Source organism: Oryctolagus cuniculus, chromosome 9, assembly GCF_051225735.1.
Source record: "Oryctolagus cuniculus isolate XC-2025 breed Fujian yellow rabbit chromosome 9, ASM5122573v1, whole genome shotgun sequence".
Taxonomy (NCBI): Eukaryota; Metazoa; Chordata; class Mammalia; order Lagomorpha; family Leporidae; genus Oryctolagus; species Oryctolagus cuniculus.
Window position 1 is genome coordinate 20,732,501 of NC_142875.1, and position 16,657 is coordinate 20,749,157.

General features: G+C 36.2%; 1 protein-coding gene across 1 annotated transcript in view; it reads right to left on the reverse strand.

Moving 5' to 3' along the window:
* GPC5 (glypican 5) overlaps positions 1 to 16,657 on the reverse strand; it is a 1,597,736-nt gene that overhangs the window by 1,136,525 nt on the left and 444,554 nt on the right. The window lies entirely within an intron of this gene.

Consider the following 16,657-nt stretch of genomic DNA (forward strand, 5'->3'; position numbering starts at 1 on the left):
ACAGAAGTTATATACATTTGTGTGTTTACAGCATCATACATCTGATGTTAACACCTGACAGAAAAGTAAGGGAAATTTAGTTATTTGCAGAAGATCTTTTGAACTGTATAGAAAGAGTCCCAGAAATGTGCAACTTTGTACCGGTTCAGGGACAGGTTGCTTGATGCTGAAAGGAAGAACTTGAAAGGCAAATGGCAATTCTTATACTGTATATAATAATACTGATAATATATTATTTAAAAATCAAGGACTATCTTGAATTATACAGGAAGCAAAATATCCTGTATTTCTGCTTCCAATCACTTCTTTATGTAGTTTTGTACTCTGCACTCTGATTTCTAGGCTACCTTCCAAACCTGAGATTAATTTCTTCATGATACTAAGAATCTTAAGTTTCTTATTCATACCTCAAAGATTCATGGGCTGCCCCTTGTGGCTGACATTATACACAAAACTGATTAAAGATGAAACTTTGAAAGTAGATTACACAAGCAGTCAAAAATTAATTTGTATTCATCCATATCCCCAGAAAAAACACAGAAAAAATATTTTCTCATTTCAGAGGAGTCAAGGAGGAAATGAAATGTTCATAAAAATGAAATATATAATTACATTAATCATTCCAGCTAAAATATAAAGGTCAATCTACTTCAAATGTTATCTTTGTTTACGTGTAAATAAATTCAAATCAGATTTTGAATAATCTGTAATTTATTTTTAAAATACATCAGAAAGCAAGAATTTCAATAACTGAGCAACAGAGAATGCTGTTAACTGACAAGCTTATATATTCATATAAATTAAAAGAGATTACATTAGGATCTACTTGAAGATAAAATATCATAAACAAATGACTATTCTTTGAATATCCTAACATTTCCCTTTAAAATATAATAGATCATTCACTGTTATATTAATATGCTATGATATGGGAATATAGGAAGTAGACTAAGAAAAAGTATTTGCTATATTTATAGCTTAGCAAAGTTATAACCATTTTTACTAATCGGGTAATAACTGTTCAGATGAAAACAGAGAATAAATATAGAGTTGCTCTGGCTAAAGCAAGAATAGGCATCCTGTAGTCATTTAAGTCTGCTGCTGTTTTGCAGTAACACAACCTAGAAATCAGAAGTCTATGGAACTGTGATGAAATTTGTACCACCAAAGAGATAACAACTTCTCAGCCAAACAGATGGGAAAAGGTCCTTTAAGTTTCCACTTCAGTGAACTTTTCTCTTACTACCTTTTATCTCTTGTCTTCCTCTACTCACATCCTCTAATGGAAGCATGTAACAAGTTAAAAAATAGTTTACTTGTACCATACACTGAGTAGTTAGACATGTTATAACAGCTGAAATTCAACCTCATTTTGTTCTGGAGACTCTGTATACAACACTTCTTTCCTTTAGGAATCCAACACATGAAGGAAAATGACTGCAAGTGTAACAGCCTTAAAACTGTCATGCCACCTAAAATGATCTGAGACTTCCTGAAGTTTTGCGTGGCTTCAGAGATTTTATTTCCAGTGTACTAATCATTTACTTTGAGCAACTTTAAAATTAATCAGTGATTGAGTACTCCCAAACCACTGCTAGGATTTTTTTCTTTTATGTTTTCTTTTTTCTCTGTATTGCTTTATATCTTACCTTTTAGTTCTCTATTGAGAAAATTGATACATTATATGGGAACAACATAAAACATACTTTTCCACAGTTGGACTAGTCAATGAAACACCCATTAACATAAAATTTAGCTACTTCAGGCCCCAATGAAATAACCATTTAAAATATTAGTTAGGGAATAACTCCTACTTGTAAAAAAAAAAAAAAAAAAAAAACCTCCTTACATTAATTTTATTAACTTTTTTTTTCTTATATGTTTTGTTTCCAAATGGAAGTCATTTGATTCATGAGCAAATCAATCCAATAAAAAAGAAACTCAACAAAAGAATTTCCTATTGAAGTAAATGAACATACATCATTTAGTAATAACACAATTGAAGAGTTGTTGAATGTTTACTGTGTGGTAGCTAGTATCACATACAGTTTATGTGACTAACTCATTTAATTCTCAAATAGTAGAAAGACATTACTTTCAGTTGCACTGTAAAGACAGAACCTGAAACACTTAAAGGTTAATGAATCTGTGTGAATTCACATCCCTCAAAAGTATCTTATCTTTATAGAGAAGCTTGGAAACTTGGAAGGCTGGCTCTTTACAAACCTATGTTTACTGAGTTTTACTAGCTTTCTGGATGAATGTTTGCACTGTAAAGATGACAGAAGACTTAATATTAAGTACTTAAGACACGCCTATGAAACTGAAATGAAAGAGTGATGAAGACGAAAAATCACAATTTAACAAGCTGCAAACAAATGCAAAAATCCAGTATAGAGACAACTAAATTCATAGAATTTCATCCAAGAATATACTGGTTCCCACTGTTTTAATTTTTCACTTCCAAGTCTATTGAGTAAAACCATCCAACTTTAACGATTTGGTAATCACTCTTGGACTTACATGTTCAGAGCCCATCTCCTCTATATCCTAATCTACATAAGATAGTACATTGATTGTCAATGTATCCCTAGCATCTACAATAAAGTCTGACATGTCACACACCTGACAAAGCTATTTTATGCATCATTACATTTTTTTAATTTTAGTAGTATTTATTATAATATTTTAAACAAATACAAATATGCAGAGAATAGTATAAGAGCCACCCGTGTACCCATCACATAACTTCATGATTTACCCACTTAGAAAACCTTACTCTAAACAGGTTATGTGTCTCTTATCCAAAATGTTTGGGATCACAAATATTGTGGACTTTAGATATTTTTCAGACTTTAGAACATTTTTAAATATATACTGAGGTATCTTGGTGTTGGATACCTAAGTGTCAGCAAAAAATTTATTTATCATTCATATGAATCATATGCATACACATAGCCTAAACATAATTTTATACAATATTTAGAATGCTCGACTTTTGACTGTAACAAATCACATGACATTAGGTGTACACTTTTTCCATCTAGGACATCATGGTGGTGCTCAAAAGGCTTAATCTTTTGGATTACTTAGGATTTCAGATTTTTTTTAAGATTTTTTTTAACTTTTATTTAATGAATATAAATTTCCAAAGTACAGCTTATGGATTACAATGGCTTCCCCCCCATAACGTCCCTCCCACCCGCAACCCTCCCCCTTCCCACTCCCTCAGGATTTCAGATTTTATAATTAATGAATGCTCATCCTGTATATAGTATAAATCCTCTTCCCTCCATTCACTGAATTATTTTAAATTACTCTCAAACATAATTTCAACTTATCCATATATTTCAGAAAAGTCATTTCAAATGAATGAATGGAGACCCATATCAAATCTTACCTCTTAGTTAAATACATTCAAATCCATCTCTTAAATCAAATAGGACACCTCTCTATTTGAAAGCCTGTGGTATTTCATGCTTGTCATATCAGAGTCTGTTTTGCTGTGTTTACATTGTAAACATGTTTTGTATACATTTTTAGATTATAAGTCTTGCAATGCCTGGGACAATATCTTACATACCTTTTTATTCCCTTAAAGATCTACTGCAGCATCTTAAACACAGATTCTAATTTTCTGCTTTTCCCCCTTTGCTTCCAAATCCCCTTAAAAGATACCAAAATAGTACTCTTTCTGATACCACTTTTTTTTTTCTGAAAAGAAGGCAATCAATGGCGTATACCCTCTCACATTCTAAAGTAAAGTGCTAGACATAAAAGCAGATGACTGAAAGTTGGTATTGAGTCTTACAAATTGATTTATACCTTGACTGTATAAAAAATTGAGGTTGGAAAGGCCAAAGGATAGAATGTAATAGAAAAAAGTTGGTAGGACCATTATGGTATGCACCCACTGATTTATCCTAAGCGAGAGAGACTTTGGGGTACTTTTGAAATGGGAGTAATTAAAACTGCTGGTAGGTGAATCTTGCCTAAGAAAATGGAAGGCAGTGCAAGTCTGTAGCAAAAGTTGGCTACCTAGCTGGAGAATGAAGACAGGCAGCTGCTTTTGGGCATACAATGTATTTCTATCAAAAGTATGAGCAAGAGGCAAGGTGGAGAAAATCATATAGAAGCTAGAAAACATACACCAAAAAGTCTCAGTAAAAAAGGGCAGGAGTTTACTGTGAGGTGGATGTTGACGGATAGGGGAGTAGCATTGCCTAAAACAGACAGAATCCCTAGAGTGTCAGATCTGAATATCTGCCAAGCAAGGGTCATTCAATTAGAGTCAAGAATATTAAGTCTAATTAAGAACATCCTTTTATTTTACTCCTTTCCTCTAAATTTTGTTCCTTCATCTCACCGGCACCAAGCCTCCCTACTCTAAAAATAAGGGTGTCAGGAACATAAGTAGGAGGATACAGAAAGCACAATGTTGGCACATGAACCTGAAATTGCTTATCAACGCAACCCATATAGGTATTCTAAACTGAAGCAGAACCTAACCCAAGAAGGTGAAAATCAGGGACTTAAACAAATTTCAGCCTATGGATGTTTGAATTGGACTTCCTCACTGAATTCACATACTTTATGGGAATAATCAATCACCCTGGCACTAACAGTGAACAACAGCATTTTGATTTCATTCTAGTGACAGGGTAAAAACTCTCCATGAAGATTAATGAAACGGTTTCTATGTTCAAGTCTAGCTATCTGAACAAAATGATGACAAGCTTAATGAGAGAAAACTGATTACTAAGTCAGTAATCCAGCAACAGAGATACCAAAGAAATGTCACCATTTGGAAGATATCATGCAATAATTGCCAAACTGACAAAACATTTTTTAGAAAAGACCCAAATTTACATATTAACCTAAGACAGATGAATATGCTAGGCTTAAAAGTAGTTAGCAACATCAAGACTTGAGGCATAGTGGATAAAAATAGGCAACTCTTTTGCTAACATATTATCTACTATAGACCCATATCATGGGATAACTACTTCAGGTATCATCATTTAAATAAGAAAGTATCTGCCAAAACAGTGTGATAGGGTAAGGCAGAGAGAGGTTTGCTCAAGTGTAGGAAGAATACACAGCCAAGAACTTTGCAAATTTATCTTATGTTCATTCCAAACATCATATGACACCCACTCTTACACTTGCCCAGGTAGAACAAGAATGTGGAATTTGTAATGTGATGAATTCCACAGTCCCTTATAATATGTATAAAATTACATTTTGTATTTCTGCCTTGACTGAAAATTGTAAACTCACACTTTTGTTCTAGGGCAGGCTATTCTGCCTTTTATTCATCTCCCTCCCCCCAGCAATTTGCACTATTATTTTCAACTCAGTCTTACAGATAGGAACAATAGCACCTAACATGTCTCAAATCCAAAACATTTAAGGTTTGTACAGTACTTTAGATCCCAGTTTCACAAAAAATGTCTGTGGAAATGCATACAATGATACACACATAAACTTAAAGTCAGGGAAAAAAGATCAGCATCCAGGGGCAGACACAGGTAGGAACTCATGACTTATCACCCTTCTTCACATTTTTCTCTCAGACACTCAAGTTCACTTCAGACTCACATATTACCTACCAAATGGTTAACACTGAGTGACATCCCAAATTCCCAAACCTCTTAGTTAGAACTAATACTTGCAAAAATGACTTTTCCTTAGAATTATGTTATCTTCAAAAAAATACTTACAGAAATTGTTCATCATTTTTAGACTTTTAGATAATATAAGTGTTCTTTCCTAAAAGAACATACAAGTATAAATAGCCTTTGTATCCACAAACAGTGCCATGGTTGAGAAAAAACTTCTAAGATCAGTACTGCTAACAATAGCTACAAAAATGAAAACACCTTGGAATAAATTTAATCAATGGAATAATGAAATGATGAAAATTATAAAACTTTAAAGAAAAGATGCACACAGGAAAAAAAAGGAAAATATTCCATGTTCATGAATTGGAAGAATTAATGTCAGCAAAATGTACATCCTACCCAAAGCAATTTATAAATTCAATGTGATCCCAATCAGAATATCAATGACATTCTTCTGAGATCTTGAAATAAATGATGCTAAAATGCATATGGAAATACAAGAGACCCTGAATAGATAAAACAATGTTAAACAACAAAAGCAAAACTGAAGGCAACCCAATACCAGATTTCAAGAAATACTACAGGGAAGTTATGAACAAAACAGCCTGATATTGACACAAAAATAGGCATGTAGACCAATGGAACAGAAATAGAAACCCCAATCATTCCACTCATCTATGACCAATTAATCCTTGAAAAAGGAGTTAAAATCAATCACTGGATAAAGGACAGTCGCTCCAACAAATAGTTCTGGGAATACTGAGTCTATACATGCAGAAGCATGAAACAAGTCCCTACCTTACATCTTATACAAAAATCAACTCAAAATGAATCAAGGATCTAAAGATAAGAACTGACAGTACAAAATTACTAGAGGAAAACATAGGGGAAATGGTGTAGGCAGACCTCTGAGATAAAACCCCAGAAACATGGACAATAAAGGTAAAAATAGACAAATGGGATTACATCAAGCTAAGAAGTTTCTGCACTGCAAAGGAAACACTCAACAAAGTGAAGAGGCAACTGACAGAATGAGAGAAAATACTTGCAAACGAGGCTACTGATAAAGAATTAATAGCCAGAATCTATAATGATCTCAAGAAACTCAACAACAACAGGAAAACAAACAATCCAGTTAAGAAATGGCCAAAGGATTTGAACAGGCATTTTTTAAAGGATGAAATTCCAATGGCCGACACATGTAAAATGCTCAGGTTCACTAGCCATCAGAGAAATGCAAATAAAATCCACAATGAGGTTTCACCTCACCCCAGTTAGATTGGTTATCAGACAGAAATCAAAAAAACAATAAGGGCTGGGGCTGGCATCATAGTACGGTAGGTTAATCCTTCACCTGTGGTGCCGACATCACATGTGGGCACCTGTTCTAGTCTGGCTGCCTCTCTTTTGATCCAGCTCTCTGCTATGGCGTGGGAAAGCAGTGGAGGATGGCCCAAGTTCTTGGGCCCCTGCATCCGCATGGAAGACTGGAAGAAGCATCTGGCTCCTGGCTTCGCATCGGCACAGCTCCGGCCATTGCGGCCATTTGGGGAGTGAGCCAACGGATAGAAGACCTTTCTCTCTGCCCCTCCTTCTCACTGTCTATAACTCTACTTCTCAAATAAATAAATAAAAATCATTAAATTTTTTTTAATTTTAAAAAAATATGTCTAAATATGATCAGAGTCAGTGAACTCAGGGGGCTTCCATAGCCTTGGCAGCTCATGACAAGAGCCTAGGGTGATTACTGAGGCCATAAACAAGAGTGTCAATTTGTTAAGTCAACAACAGGAGTCACTGTGCACTTACTCCTCATGTAGGATCTCTGTCCTTAATGTGCTGTACATTGAGATTTAATGCTATAACTAGTACTCAAACAGTATTTTTCACTTTATGTTTCTGTGTGGGAGCAAACTGTTGAAATCTTTACTTAATGTATGCTAAACTGATCTTCTGTATATAAAGAGAATCGAAAATGAATCTTGATGTGAATGGAAAGGGAGAGGGAGTGGATAAGGGGAGGGTTGGGGGTTGGAGGGACGCTATGGGGGGGGGAAGCCATTGTAATCCATATTCTGTACTTTGGAAATTTATATTCATTAAATAAAAGTTAAAAAAATATAAGCTTGAAATTTTTTTTTTAAATAAAAAAAAAAAAAACAATAAAGGACCAGTGCTGTGGTATAGTGGGTAAAGCTGCTACTTGTCATGTTGGCATCCCATATGGCTGTCAGTTCAAGTCCTGGCTGTCCCAGTTCTGATCTAACTCCATGCTAATACCTCTGAGAATAGAGAGGAAGATGGTCCAAGTCCCTGGGTCCCTCTATCCACATGGGAGACCCAGAAGAAGACTCCTGGCTTCAATGGGTTTAGTTCCAGTGGTTGCGGCCATTTGGGGAGTGAAACAGCAAATGGAAGATCTCTCTCTCTCTCTCTCTCTCTCTCTCTCTCTTTCTCTCTCTCTCTCTGCCTCTGCCTCTCTGTAACTCTGTCTTTCAAATAAATAAATATTAAAAAAAACAATAAATGCTGGTGAGAATATGGGGGGAAAGGTACCCTAATAACACTGTTGGTGGGAATGTAGATTAGGATAGCCATTATGGAAAATAGTATGGAGATTCCTCAGAAATCAGAAAATAGATACGACCCAGACATCCCACTCCTTGAAATTCACCCAAGGAAAGTGAAATCAGAATATGAAAGAATGATCTGTACCTGCATGTTCATAGCAGTTCAATTCACAATAACTAAGATATGAAATCAACCCAGATGTCCATCAATTGATGAGTAGCTAAAGAAAATGTGACTCAGCCATAAAAAAGCATGAAATTCTGTCTTTTGCAACAAAATGGATGCAACTGAAAACCATTATGTTTTGTGAAATAAGACAAATATCGTATGTTTTCTCTGACACATGGCAGTTAATATATAATACGAAAAGGGCTGGTGCTGTGGTGTAGTAGGCTGCACCTTCACCTGCAGCATCAGCTTCCCATATGGGCACCACTTCAACCCCTGGCTACTCTGCTTCCAGTTCAGCTCTCTGCTATTGCTTGGGAAAACAGTGGAAGATGCCCCAAGACCTTGAGCCCCTGCACCCATTTGGGAGACCTGGAAGAAGCTCCTGGCTCCCAGCTTCAGATCAGCCCAGCTCCAGCCATTGTGACCATTTTGGGAGTGCACCAGCAGATGGAAAACCTTTCTCTGTCTCTCCCTCTCTCTGTCTGTAACTCTATCTCTCAAATTTAAAAAAAAAAAAAAGTATAGGAATGAAACAAACATCTTGTGATGTGATTATTGTTTTTAGCCCTTGTTTATACTCCTATGGTACAGTCTTCCTACTTTTCACTTGTTGAATATTATGGTTAGTTGTGATTTAAGCCTGTGACTACAGAGTAGGTTGAAATTATGTCTTAAAATAAAAATTTTAAAAATAAAATGATCTATATTGTTCTAAAATTACCCATATTTAATTACACTTTTATTAAAATTTTTATCATTTACAGATTCAGATATAATACAAATAAAATTGTGACTGTTAGATCACAACCAAAGGGAAATTGCAGTATAGAATGAGAAAGATCTATCACATGTAAATGCACAAAGTATTGGAGGTATCACAACGTTTTCAAGTGGTTAACCTCAAACACAAATGAGAGAATTCATCACACTAGGTCTAAAATGAAAATGTGAGTTTGGAAAACCTGCATATACAGTTGCATGGAAAAAAATAATTCAGTTGTGGGGCAGATGTGATGCAGAGGGATATGCCCTGCTTGGGATGCCCACATCACATATGGGAGCTCTGGGTCAAGTGCCAGCAACTTTGCTTCTGATCCAGCTCCCTGCTAATGTGCTGGAGAAGCGCTGGATGACAGTTAACTTAAATGAGTTCCTGACATCCATGTGGGAGACCCGTGTCCAGTTCTTGGCGCCTTGCTTCAGCTTATCCGAGCCTCTGCTGTTGAGAGTATGGCAGGAGAGAAACAGCAGATGTCAAGATGTTTTCATTTTTCTCTCTCCTCTCTCTTATCTCTGTGTGTGTGTGTGTGCACACATGTCACTCTGCCTTTCAAATAAATTAATCTTTTTAAAAACTAAAATAAATTTGTAAAAATTTAGTTTGCTAACAGTGGAAATTTCAAGTTTTCAGGTTCTATAATAAATAGCTGGACTAGAGAAGGAGAAATCTTTAAAACAGGATTTTAATGTAATATCCAATTGTGAACTAAGTATGACACGACAAAGGTAAGATAAAATGATGACTACTGGGCTAACATTTTGGCACAGCAGGCTAAGCTGCTGCCTGCAATGCTAGATCCCATATTGGAGTGCCAGTATGAGTCCTAAGAACTCCGCTTCCAATCCAGCTCCCTGCAAATATACCTGGGAAAGCATCAGAAGATGTGCTAAATGCTTGGGCCCCTGCCACCCACATGGGAGACCCAGGTAGAGTTCCTTGCTCCTTGCCAGCCCCAGCCCCAACCATTGCACCCATTTGGAGAATGAACCGTGAATGGAAGATCTCTTTTCTGCCTGGATTCTCTCCCTATCACTCTGCCTTTCAGATAAATAAAATAAGCCTTTAAAAATGATCACTACTGGAAAGGTAATGGATTAACCATACTAGAAACCTTGTTGGACAGAATTTGAAAGGGGAAAAAGATAAAGACTTATGTTTAAGTCATGAAGAGCATAGTGCATTTGCACAAGAAACACAGGAATAACAACTACTTGTTAAATTAACAAAATCAGAACAATCCTGAAATATGATTGTTTTCATAACACTTGGGAACAAGGTCAGCTTTTTTAAAAAAGGAAATACAACAGCATGGTGTTAGGCAAGGTAGAAAAGGGTAAGCCTGAATATGAACAGACTTTTTAGATAGAAAATGGTGTCAAAGCAAAATGGAAAAAAAGATTAAAAAAATATAACCTGGAGGATCAAACCGCAGATTTCTAGGGTCTCCTTTTTTTATAATACTCTCTCTTTTGTAACTATTTATTTCTTTATATATTTGAAAGTCAGATTTATAGAGAAAGATAGAGAAGGAGAGGGAGGGAAAGGGAGAGAGAGGGAGAGAATAAGAAAGTGAGAGGGATATCTTCTATCTGCTGATTTACTCCCTAGATGGCCCCAACAGCCAGAGGTGGGCCAGGCTCAAACCAGGAGCCAGGAGTTTCTGGAAATCTCACACATGGATAGCAGGGGCCCAGGTACTTGGACCATCTTCTGTTGCTTTTCCCAAGCCATTAGAAGGGAATTGGATTGGAAGTAGAACAACCAGGACAGGAATCACAGCCTATATGGGATGCTAACATTGCAGGCAGTGCCTTTATTCACTACCACAATGCTGGCCCCTGATCTTCTATTATTAATCTTATTTTTAAAATTCCATTACAATCAGTTCAGAAAAAGGGTGACCTTATCAAAAGAGCTGGAAAAGAAACAAACTTGATTATGAAAACAGAATGCTGGAACACTGACTGAATCAGAGTGAAGTAGAAATAATGTGGCATATTCATTTTATTATCATACTTAACAGCTTCAGGCTAGTTGAAGAGCTGCTGTTGCAGTCATAAATTCCTATAAAGAGTTACTGGATCATCTGTCTGTTAATCATAAGAAAAAAGGAAACCCTGGTAATTATGGAACTGTCACCTGAACTTCAATATCCAGAAAGACAGGTACAAATCATCATTAATTTGCAATCACAGAGAACTGAGAACAGTATTAAGACTGGCATGCCTTTCAGAGAACAGTTTTATTTCATGTTGAAGAGACAGAAGGGGTAGATATGGGATGTAGACTATGTGTGTCTTTCAGTAACACATTTGCATTTCCAATTAGAAATTCTTTGAACTATTGACTACAATGTTGCAGTAGAGAATACAGTGTGAATATAGTCTTTAATTTTAATTAAAATAGATTTTGTTTCAAAAATTAAACTCTGTTTATATTACAGGTAGTTTAGACATTTTCATTCATGCTCACAAAGGAATGTTACATCTTTTGATGAGTGCTTAGGTAATTTCACCCAATTTTACAAGACAGTCATGATACTGAAATTGTACGGTTTTTCTATTCTGTGAGGCAGCATGTCTACGCACATATATGATCTTCTCAATCATTTCCTAAAAAATGTCTGCAGGAGAAATCTTGCCAAAATAATCATTTTGCTCTCATAATGAACGATGGACTCAATGCTGGCCACCACTCACCCCATTGAAGTGTTTGGCATAGTTTCTCCAGAATAAACTTGATGAGTATTAAAACCCACCATAAAAAGGAAAATAATCCATCATCCACAAATGCAATATACATTCACTTGGTATCCATTTTCTCAAAATTGAATGGCATTATTTACCTTAGCTAACCCCAGGTCTCTGAAATGAGTATGTGATAGGAGAATGGCTAGAAAATTTCATTACAGATCACTGCTACATCTCATTTTTTTTCCTCAAGGAAAAAGTGATTAATAATTTAATATTATAACACTTACCAGGACTTGACTTTATAGAGAAATTTGCTTAGATAAATTCAGTAGTATAATATTGAAATGCATTCATTAGCACTTTGATAAAATTACATCCTTGACTAAGAATTCATAGAAAGTAAACAGCATTATTTGAAAAAATAAATTTTCAGAATTGTAAACAAACAAAACAATAAAGTATAATTCTAGCATTATATTTGTTTTCATTAAAAATACATATGGATATTATACATTTAAAAGTAAAAGTCATGGCCAGTATTGTGGCATAATAGGTTAGCTGCCACCTGCCATGCCGGCATCCTATATGGGCACCAGTTCATGTACCAGATGTTCCTCTTCCAATCCTGCTCCCTGCTAATGGCCTGGGAAAAGCAGAAGATGGCCAAGTGTTTGGGCCCCCACACCCATGTGAGTGACCTGGATGAAGCTCTTGGCTCTTAGCTTTGGCTTGGCCCAGCACTGGCTTTTGTGGCCATCTGGGGATAAACCAACAGATGGACAATTTCTCTTTCTATCTCTCACATTCTCTCTGAAACTCCGTCGTTCAAATAAATAAATCTTAAAAAGAGAAAAAAAAGTAAAAGCCTCTGCCCAAGTACGTTTTAGGCATTTTAACAATTTTCCTATAACTTTCCACAAATACTCTGTATAATCAACATTATACAAAGCATATACTCATATTTTATTTATTCAAATCTGCTGGTGAAATATGTACTATTCTACTTCTAGTTATTTTAACTTAATATTTATTTGAAATAATTCTACAGAAGTAGATATAAATATGCACAAGTTCTGAATGCTATATTATATCCTATGCAGAATATGCCATAATCAATCAATCATATTTAATAGATATTTGGATTTTAGTACTGAGGTACTGAGTATATAATTTTAAATCGCATTATAATTTACATCAAGAATTGACTGAGTCATAAATAAAATTACAATTTTAAGGTTTTTTTTTTTTTTTAAGTCAAAGCACACATGAGAATTTTCTCAAGATCAAATAGAAGAGAAAGACAGCCCAATTAATTTACTCTAGAAAAATGGGAGATGGTATTGTGGGACAGCATGTGAACCTGTTGCCTGTGATACCAACATCCTACATCTGAGTGCCAATTCAAGTCTCGGCTGCTGTACTTCCAATTCAACTTACTGCTAATGTGCCTCAGAAAGCAGCAGCAAATGATACCAGTACTTGGGTCCCTGCTACCCCATGTTGGAGTCCTGGATTATGTTCCTAACTCCTGGCTTCAGCCTGGCCAAGTTATGGCTGTTGCAGCCATTTGGGGAATGAATCAGCAGAGGGAGGGACTTTTTTATTCTTTTTTTCTTTCTGTCTTTCAAATACAAAGTTGTTGCTGATGTTGTTGTTGTTGTTACTATTATTATTATTTTAGTTCAACAATTAAGGGGTAAAGTCTTGGTTGGCCAAATTAAGTAAAATAATGCCTGTGAAACCAGTAGTTCATTGTTTACATGTTTTTTTAAAGATTTATTTTGTTTATTTGAAAGTCAGAGTTATACAAAGAGAGGAGATGCAGAGAGAGGAGAGGGAGAAAAGTATTCTACCTGATGGTTCACCCCCAAATTGGCTGCAATGGCCAGAGCTGTGCTGATCTGAAGCCAGGAGCCAGGAGCTTCTTCTGGGTCTCCCACCAAGTGCAGGGGCCCAAGGACTTGGGCCATCTTGTACTGCTTTCCCAGGCCATAGCAGAGAGCTGGATCAAAAGTGGAGCAGCCAGGTCTCGAACCGGTGCCCATATGGGATGGCAGTGCTTCAGGTCAGGGCGTTAACTCGCTGTACCACAGCGCTGACCCCTATTGTTCACATATTAATCAGGGCTGAACCACACTCATTTTGGAAGCAGGCAAGAGATGGTTTAGGATCAGCGCAGCACCGGCCATAGCGGCCATTGGAGGGTGAACCAATGGAAGGAACACCTTTCTCTCTGTCTCTCTCTAACTCTGTCGAATAAATAAATAAATAAAAAGTCATACTGCTAATTAAATTAGCCTGGTAGATCACACACAGGTAGCTAGACAGATATGATTTATTAAAAAAAATAGACATGGTGGTAGGAAGCCATAAATACGTGAGGCTTGTCTACTGACCCTTTGACCAGAGGGAGCAAGCAGGAATAGAATGAAGATTCATGAAACAGGGATGAAAGAAAAAATACCCTCAAGTCAGGGAAAATATCCATTAAGATGATGAGGCCACAAGAATTATGTGAGGAAAGACAAAGCTAGCAAAGCTTGTTTTCAGGAGGCTGGGGTCTCTGTACTTGAAGTGGTAACAGGAGGCCAGGGTGGCATGTGAAAGTGAAGGCATGAGCTAGAAGCCAATGAAAACTAAATTGACTCACTTCACTTATCGGAAGTATGGCCACTTTCTATAGAGAATTCCTACTACAAAGTCTTTATTCATAAATCATGAGCAAAGTCTTTAAAAATACTACATAGAAGAAAATATGCTCTTTGAGTTGAAAACACTATTTCTCTAAAATGTTTTCCCAAATCATTTATATCCCTAATGGTATTTCCTATTACACAAACCCCAATCTAAATATTCAAGAAGGAAATGGAAAAAGTTAAAAGTAAAATTCTTATAGATGTAGGTTAAAATGTTATAAAATAATAGAATGTAGAATACATATTATATGCAAAATACTTCATCAGCTATCATGAGAATACTATTAGTCCTAACAGAAATAGAATCATACATAAAAAGTTGAATTCCAGTTTTAGCAACCGAAAGACAAAACTTTTAAGTCAAAATACCCTTGAATTATCATTTAAGAAACAGAAATCTTATTGATGTGAATATTTTAAGTACTCAAAATATAATGCATGCTATGAATGCTCTCAGTAAAAGCAAGAAATGTTTAGAAAATTCTTACTTTCCAACATCTAAGGAGCATAAAGAAGAAAAATAAAAAACTAGCCACATTAGTAAAATATTTTGTTAAACTTGTCTTAGTATTCAACTTAAATATTTTCTGTAAATTCTAATATTCTCTGATATATTCAGATATTAAGTATGAAATAATATTTACCCTATAAGTATACACAATTTTACATACCAGTTAAAATTAAAAATTAACTAAATTAATTAATAAAATAGGAGGTAATTCTTTATATTGGGCAGGGTAAGACTTCAATCATGACCCTCTCAATTCTCTGACCTCAAATTATCTAATCTGCCTTGTTCTTACTAGTAAGAGAAAGATGACATTATTCAGGCATCAAATAGAATAATTCTTATAAAGTTCTTAGCATTGTGCTCAGCATTAGATATTACTATTACAATAAAATATTGGTAATATCTCAAAATTTCAAAACATTACAGAGACTTTTATATTCTTTTTTTTTTTTGGACAGGCAGAGTGGACAGTGAGAGAGAGACAGAAAGAAAGGTCTTCCTTTGCCATTGGTTCACCCTCCAATGGCCGCCGCGGCCGGCGCACTGTGGCCAGCACACCACACTGATCTGATGGTAGGAGCCAAGTGCTTCTCCTGGTCCCCCATGGGGTGCAGGGCCCAAGGACTTGGGCCATCCTCCACTGCACTCCCTGGCCACAGCAGAGCTGGCCTGGAAGAGGGGCAACCGGGACAGAATCCGGTGCCCCGACCGGGACTAGAACCCGGTGTGCTGGCGCCGCAAGGCGGAGGATTAGCCTAGTGAACCGCAGCGCCGGCCAACTTTTATATTCTTTAATCTTCAGAAATAACATTGCTGTAGTAAAAAAAAAATTTAAATGCCAGAATTAGGACATAAGATTGGCCTAGCAGTTACTGTGCTCAGATTTCATATCACGAGTGCCTGGGTTAAAGTCCTGGCTCCACTTTTAATTCCAGGTCCCTACTTATGGGTACCCTGAGAAGCACCAGGTGATATACTAAGCAGTTGGGTTCCTCCTACCTGTTTGGAATCCTCAGATTAAGTTCTTGGCTCCTGACTTCAGCCTGGCCTGGCACAAGTTATTGAAGGCATTTGAGAAGTGAACCAGCAGATAGAAATTCTCTCTCTCTCTCTCTTTCTGTTTGTGTATATATGTGTGTCTGTCTCTCTCTCTGACTTTGTCTCTCTCAAATAAATTAAATAAATACATAAAAAAAAATTGAAAACACCAAAATCTCTGGAAATTTGGACAGGACCTGTTACCACTGATACCTCTGGGAACAGAAACTGGCAGATGGGACATAGTGTGAGAGGCAGAATTTTCACAGGCTTTTTAACCAACATGTAGATTTTAAAATTCATACCATGTAACTGTATCACAATCTTTCTTAAAGTAACCACATTTTAGAAATCAAGTATAGTCAAATTCAGGAAGCAATGGCAAAGATACTGTCAAAGAAATTCTAGACAGTGAGGGGAAAAGGTAAAAGTAAAATGTCACTCCTAATGTTGAGAAAAATTAACAACACACAGCAAATAATGTCTCAAACAAACATACAGAAAAGTAACTCCTCACACTGTTGCATACACATACAGCTTGCCTGCCTGCCTCTCTCACTCTCTTTCTCTCT